The sequence below is a fragment of the Branchiostoma belcheri genome, unplaced genomic scaffold (assembly GCF_001625305.1).
Source record: "Branchiostoma belcheri isolate BF01 breed outbred unplaced genomic scaffold, Haploidv18h27 scaffold97, whole genome shotgun sequence".
Lineage (NCBI taxonomy): Eukaryota > Metazoa > Chordata > Leptocardii > Amphioxiformes > Branchiostomatidae > Branchiostoma > Branchiostoma belcheri.
The window spans coordinates 6,715-13,974 of NW_017804653.1; positions in this window are offsets into that span (position 1 = coordinate 6,715).

The window sequence follows — 7,260 nt, forward strand, 5'->3', positions numbered from 1 at the left end:
CATGAAGTGAACATACCAGGCTGGTTTACTATAATAATTAAAGTTACAATAGATTTTGAACTTTTAATGAAACAAAATAGCATTGTTACATTGAAAAACCTAAGAACTAGGAAGGAAAGGACGTTTTTCAACTATTTGGGCAAAAATATGTCTTCATTGATCATTTTGCAGTCAATTTAGAAAATTTAAAATTTGGCATATCACCCACTCTAGCCTGGCAACCAACCGGATTTTCGCTCCGCAACGCTCGAAAAAATTACTGATTTTTTTTCAAGCGTTGCGGAGCGAAAATCCGGTTGGTACCCAGGCAACACCCACTCTTACATTCATCGTCTTTAGCTTTTCTTATTCGAAAACCTTGCAGTTCCGAGATGATGTGGAGAAACGTCTCAACAATGGAAAACGGTATGCTGGATATGTTCCCATCAACTACCAGTCCCAAAGTGTCGCGGGGACCAACTACAAGATTCTGGTAATATAATCTTATTTTACCCGGTGTGTCAAGTAATGTACAATCAGTGCCCCAAATACTGGGTGCATGTGCACTTTAGTGCACCTAAATTTGGAGCTGTGCACACAATGCTTCTTCCGTGGGTGCACCAGTGCACCCAAATATTTCCATAGGTTTAGGTATAATGTAAAGATGTTAAATGTGTAGTCAATTACAGCATATTCTTAACATCTGAGTGTCATAAAAAAAATCATAGTACTTTTCTTAAGAAATGAAACATAACAAGGGAAATCGTAGATTTCAAACCTCTGGGTTTTTTTTGTTCTATTGGTTTAGGTTATTTGTTTGTGTGCAGTATAAAAGTTATGTGTGTAATGTGTTTGATGGCTACTGACGGTTGGTTCGGTATGGACTGTTGAATTGGTTTTCTATATTATGGTGTTTTTAACGTGTCTGACAGCCCGTCACCCGTGCCATTAACCCCCGCCGTCATTGCTGCGCCGTCACCCAAAATCCTTATCGGAGCCAGACACCCCTCTGTTTGACCCCTTTTTGAATGGTTAGACCCAGCAGTGCCCTCGCCCCAATTCTTAACAACAGGGAAATCAATTACGAATACCATTTTCAGGACCGCTGGGGTGTCCGGAGCACTTCAACATCTTTTATTTCGATGCCCATAAACACATATGCAATTAAAAGAAAACATTCTGCATCATCTGCAGCCCAATAGCAATACATATACCGAATCACAGACAAATCCGTCCAGCCGATCGCGAGAAACAGCTGCTGACAGAAATGGTTCGCACGATAGTATAACCTTACCGCAGAAGGATATCTCCTTCCCTGGAGGTAATTAGCTATTGCTGACTTTCTACCTACTAGTTTACCTTTTATGGTGCACCTCCCAAAATTTTGTGCACCCAATTTTTTTTTTAGGTTGGGTGCACCAGTGTACCCTTTTCCCAAAAATGAAGTTCGAGCCGTGACAACATACATGTGATATTCTCTGATGATTTCCAGGTTTTGGTTGGAGAAGAGGGTGGTGCATATGGCCATGTGGAGCTGGAGGTGTTCTGGGGCCTGGGACCAAACACCATGCCTGAGCTGACCGGTGTCACCCGTGAATACACTGTAGGGTCCGGTTGACTTCACGGCCACCAGTTCGTTTCACAAATTTACTGTCTTTGATAGTCAGATCACTACTGTAAGGCCACACCAATTTAATTTGTTGTTTCTCGGATTTTTTCAGAAAAATTTAGGAGCGACAGGGGAAAAAAAAGAACAAAAAAAACAGGCCAAGGCACCCCATGATAGCCGGAAATGTTACAATATGAGCCATGAAGTGAACATAAGGGCTTGTTTATGATTAAAACAATAGATTTTGAACTTCTAATGAAACAAAATTGTATTGTTACATTGAAAAACTTAAGAACAAGGAAGAAAAGGACTTTTTTTAACTGTTGGGGCCAAAATATGTCTTTCATTGAGCATTTTGCAGTTAATTTAGACCCCCCCCCCCAATTTTTTTTTCAAATCAGAAAAAAATGGACAGGGCGATCCGAGAAGCAACGAATTAAATTGGTGTTCAAGTACGCACATAGATGTGTACGGTATTTTCCATCAAAATGAGTTGACAGAATGTATGACTTAAACTCAGTGAATCGTGAACGTAAACAAACTGCTTTGATCTTTAGCAACTTTCAATAACAGGTATGCCAGCACTTGGCAAAATCTGATTTCGGTTGTCGTTCAAACAAAAACAAAGCTGACATTAGTTACTACAAACTTTAGTAAACAGAATCGTCTGTATTTAGATTTTATCTTTAGTTGCACATCTTCTTTGCATGGTATAAAAGACTCCGTATCTAGATTTTATCTGTTGTTTAGTTTATGCCATATCAAACTTTAGTTGCACGTGCAGGCCTCGAAATTAACTTTTTTTACTATCGTCCCAGAATTGTCCCGAACATAGATTTCAATTGTCCCGAACTGAAGATGGACTGTCCCAGCCTGCTTTTCAGGAAAAAATTTATGACAACAATAAGAAAACAACAACAACTGAATTTGTACAACTTGAAGTCCACTTTATTAGTAAATGTTGGGAAATACATTATAATATCATGGGCACGGCACCATCTTTGAGGCCCCCCTCCCGATATTTGGAATCCCTGATTGGTCAAATTTAAATGTTTCTCAGAGTATTATGGGCTGACGGCGGCCCACAGCAGGTTGGATGGATTTCGTTCCTAAATGACGTGGATAGTCTCAGAATTTTCCAGTTGCCCCGAAATTGTCCCGAAATGTAATTTGAATTGTCCCGAGCTGAAAATTTAGTGTCATTTGACACTGGGACAATGTTAATTTCGAGCCCTGACGTGTGTTAACTTTGCATGGTATTAAAGACTTTATAGCTCTACTTTACTCGGCTGTGGTGAGATCTTCAATAAAATGGGAAAATATGGGAAACCTTGTGTTGACGTGTATTTCTGTCTGGGGATTGCTTTGTACAAACAGTAAATCTTGTTATGTTCGCAGTGGCTACATTTTCACAGTTTTGGAGGTGAACTGCACTTCCCATGTATTGCTGGTTATGGAAGTGTTTAACTGTGAACTAGAAACACCATGAAAAGATCCCTTCTCCTAATTTACCGTCAATGCAGAACTTACTTACACAAGTTACAGTAACCCATTGTTTTTGAAGTCTGAAGACTGCCAGACAAGACAGCCGCACCCAGCGTTAACATTCTACACCCTTTTTTCCCTTTTGGTTCACAAGAGAAGGCCTCAGGGTTAGAATCTTTGTTTGTATTGCTCTGACCGTTTCCTTAACAGTGTTCGTAGCATTTTGGGATACGTAGAAACGTATGGGGAGACAAGTAGAAATATCTTAGACAGTGCCAATTTTTTATCATAGAAAACAAGAATGCAGTAATGACAGTCGGTCTTTGTCTTCTGGGGTGACTCAGGTACAAGCCTGGGGAGGGTTGGTACAGGTCACTTGTCTTATATCACAGATAATTAAACCTAGACAGTTAGTTCTAGTCACTGGTTATAGAATGGGTGAAGTTCTCTACCATGTCATTTATCTTGTCACTTCTTTAATCTCCAAGCAGATCATGACGGTTACTCTTTGTCTTTGAGAGTGACTTACGTACAAGCCTGGGGGAGGGTTGGTACAGGTCACAGATAATTACACATAAACGGTTTCTTATCGTTGTTGGTTATGGGTAAGGGCCAAGAATGGGTGGAGCTCCCCAGGATGTCATTTATCTTGTCACTTCTTAGTCGTCTGGCAACTTTGTGCACGTGGGTAACCTCCAAGCAGATCATACGTTGGCAAGGCAATCTTCTCACATGCCTCCCCACATTGCACAACTCTTCCCGACACTCCGCAACACTTCCCAACAATCCACAACCCTTCTCAGCACTCCACAACCCTTCCCAACACTCCACAACCCTTCCCAACACTCCACAACCCTTCCCAACACTCCACAACCCTTCCCAACACTCCACAACCTTCTCAGCACTCCACAACCTCCAACACTCCACAGCCCTTCCCAATACTCCACAACCCTTCCTAACACTCCGTCAACCCTTCCCAACACTCCACACGTCCCTTCCCAACACTCCACAACCCTTCCCAACACTCCACAACCCTTCCCAACACTCCACAACCCTTCCCAACACTCCACAACCCTTCCCCACACTCCACAACCCTTCCCAACACTCCACAACCCTTCCCAACACTCCACAACCCTTCCCAACACTCCACAACCATTCCCAACACTCTACAACCCATCTTATATTTCAGAACCCTTCGAATATTCACAACGTCCCAAAATTTCATAACCCTTGCAATACAACGTGGGTTGTAGCGAAAGGCTCCACTGTGGATTAATTCTCAGGTTTAGTCTGTTTAATAGGAATTATCGTCATAGGTAAATCCCAATTCGTGCAGTGTTTTTAACAATACTAGAGTAAGGCCCTTCAGGTAAACAACAGAACGGCTGGTTCCAATTTTTGAAAAAAATGCATCTATTGGCCCAACCGCTCGCGACATTATATGAGATACGTGACAACGTCTAGGGAGAGAAGCAAACAATATCTCAGACAGAGCGATATAGTTGTAAGATATAATAAGAATGCGATAATGACTTCGCTCTTTGTCTTCGAGAGTGACTCACATACAAGCCTGGGGGAGGGTTGGAACAGGTCACAGATAATTACGCATAAAATAGTATGTTCGTTAAGTTTGTAATAGGCTGAGAATGGTTGGGCTGTCATTCATGCACTTCTTACGTATTTGGTCCGATTCTGCGTAGGGGTCACTAACCATTTCATACCATTCATTTTTGTTCTAGATTCTGGGCATTTCAAGCTTAAGATTTCCGTCAGGGGTTCAGAAATACTGCTCAAAACCTGGTTACATTCCCGACCAAACCATCATTTGTGACATGTACATGTACCTTTACACCTGTGATACGTTCTTAAGGCCACAGCAAGTAATATTTATGGATGACATCAGCTAGCGCATTAATTTTCGTCTGATTTTGGAAAAAAAAAAGAAATTTCGTTGCCCTCTGACAGTGGTCAACATGCCGAAAATGGGCAAAGATGTCTGTTGCCATGCCGGAAGGTGGATGGCAGATATGAAGAGAGACAGAAAAGGCTCTGATTGCTTTGTTTCTTACTTTGATGCAGTGATATTTGATGCATGTTACCACTGAATCAAAACCATTTGTACAATGATAGTGAGTCAAAATTTTAAAATCTAGGAAATTTGTTTATTACGACTCGCCTTGTTTTTTTTCACCTGCTCGCATTAAATTTGTCATCCATAAAATTTACTTGTGGTGACCTAGCTTAGATGGGCCTGTGTTTTCTGAGCACGATTTGAAGTACATTTTTTTTTGTGCGCAACAACTCTTGCGTTACCACCCTCCTCCCTAAAATCAAACTTACTAGTATCCTGTTCCAACCCCTTTCCTTGGTACTGAAATACCATCCCGACCCTGTAATACCATGTACCATCCCTTTCCTTGGTGCTGAAAGACCATTCTCTTCTCAGTACTATAAAAAATACCACTGTCTGTTTGTCCTTCTTTCAATTCTTTTACATCCATGATGCTATCTTCTTGAAAACTATCTAGTTTTTAACATGTTACTTTAATAGCCGACCATCCTACATGGCCGCAGAGTGAAGGTTCTACGGAGGTTGTGGGATTGGAAACTTCTCTCGGCGGCTATTCAGGATGGCCGGCTATTAAAGTAACGCGTTAAAAACTCTTCAAAACGGTGCATCAAAATTCCCACCCGCCTCGGAGCCTGTCCAGGAGGCTAGTGAAACGCACTGGTGGAAACGGGGAATTAGAGAGGCAACACTAATGTACAACCCCACCCTCAACAGAAAGGAGAGCTACGGGTAGAACTCTCTGTCTCTTGAGACCTTGTGCTCCTAGCCCCAAGGACAGACAACACTACCATTTGCTTGAGTTACTGTTTTTGACTTACGGTAAATTCAACAACTGGTCAACGTTACATTCTATATTGGGCAATTGTACATTCAAATTCTAACCAGTTCCAGACCCAAACATTACATGTTTTAAACGTACAACACATTCTTGCATCTACCAGTGACAGACCTCTTTGAGTACACTGTGAAGTATATCATTGCCTGCGACAGTCTTTCATAGCCTCTACCAGGCTTGAGGAGGCGGCTGGAAAAAGTAGAAATCGGCCAAAATAGAGAGATAAGCATGCCAGGGGAGTTTGGCCGTTGAGAGAACAGTTCGCCGCCCCACGTGGGGCGGCGAACTGTTTCCAGCCGCCTCCTCAAGCCTGGTAGAGGCTAAGTCTTTCATACTACATGTTTATGGTGCGTAACAACAACTCTGTTACCGCCCCCCTCCCCCAATATAAATATCGAACTTCGTATTTACCGTGGTCCGTCTTCCCTCTTTCTCCTAACACATCATGCCGCCATCTTTTTAAAAACGTTCTCCATGTTGCTAGTAATGGGCTCTGGAGTTCAAATTTTTACATTAAAACTCATAGAACTTGATCAAAACAGAAAGAAAACCACCATGCCATGTTTACAACTCAACTTGTGCAAGTCTACATTTCAGGGTCAAGGGTCATATGCCTTTAGTTGACATCTAGCGACAGATGATAAAGCTGCAGTACGCACCAGTTGCTTGCACGGTCTAAAAGCGCTCTATGCAGTCGCCCGCTAGCGCCAGGAAATACGAATTTTCCTCCTCAAACATCCAAAGAACGGCACACATCCGGCATGAGAACGTCCAGGCGATATACTGTACACTTTAGACGGATAATTTGCGGGCAAAAAGCCGAAAATTTACCTCAAAAGTTGGAGAGAATTCAAGCAACACGCCGCACTCAGGTCGAACGGACCGTACCATGTGTGATAAGTGCATAGGGGTGCGATCGAGAGTAATCTTTATTTCTCTTGATAATTAACCATCACCATTCCGCCACCAATCAAACGTAATTATTCTCGTTGCCGAATTTTGGACTTTTTTTCTGTGCCAAACCCAACAATCAGGATACCTTCTGCCACAGCAAGTGTTTGTTTATATCCCCAAACCTGTGGATGCCCCTATTTGTTTAGTGAGAGGCCCCAAGTGTGGACCTCTCCTTGGTGCTTAACTCACCATCAGTTCCATGTATTAAGTATTGCAGTTGTGGCCTCAATACTGTACAAGACGTTTTGTTTGACACAACAGTACACCAATGGAAAAGCGAGGAATTGATGTATTTTAGTACATATATATACAGTATATAGTGCATTG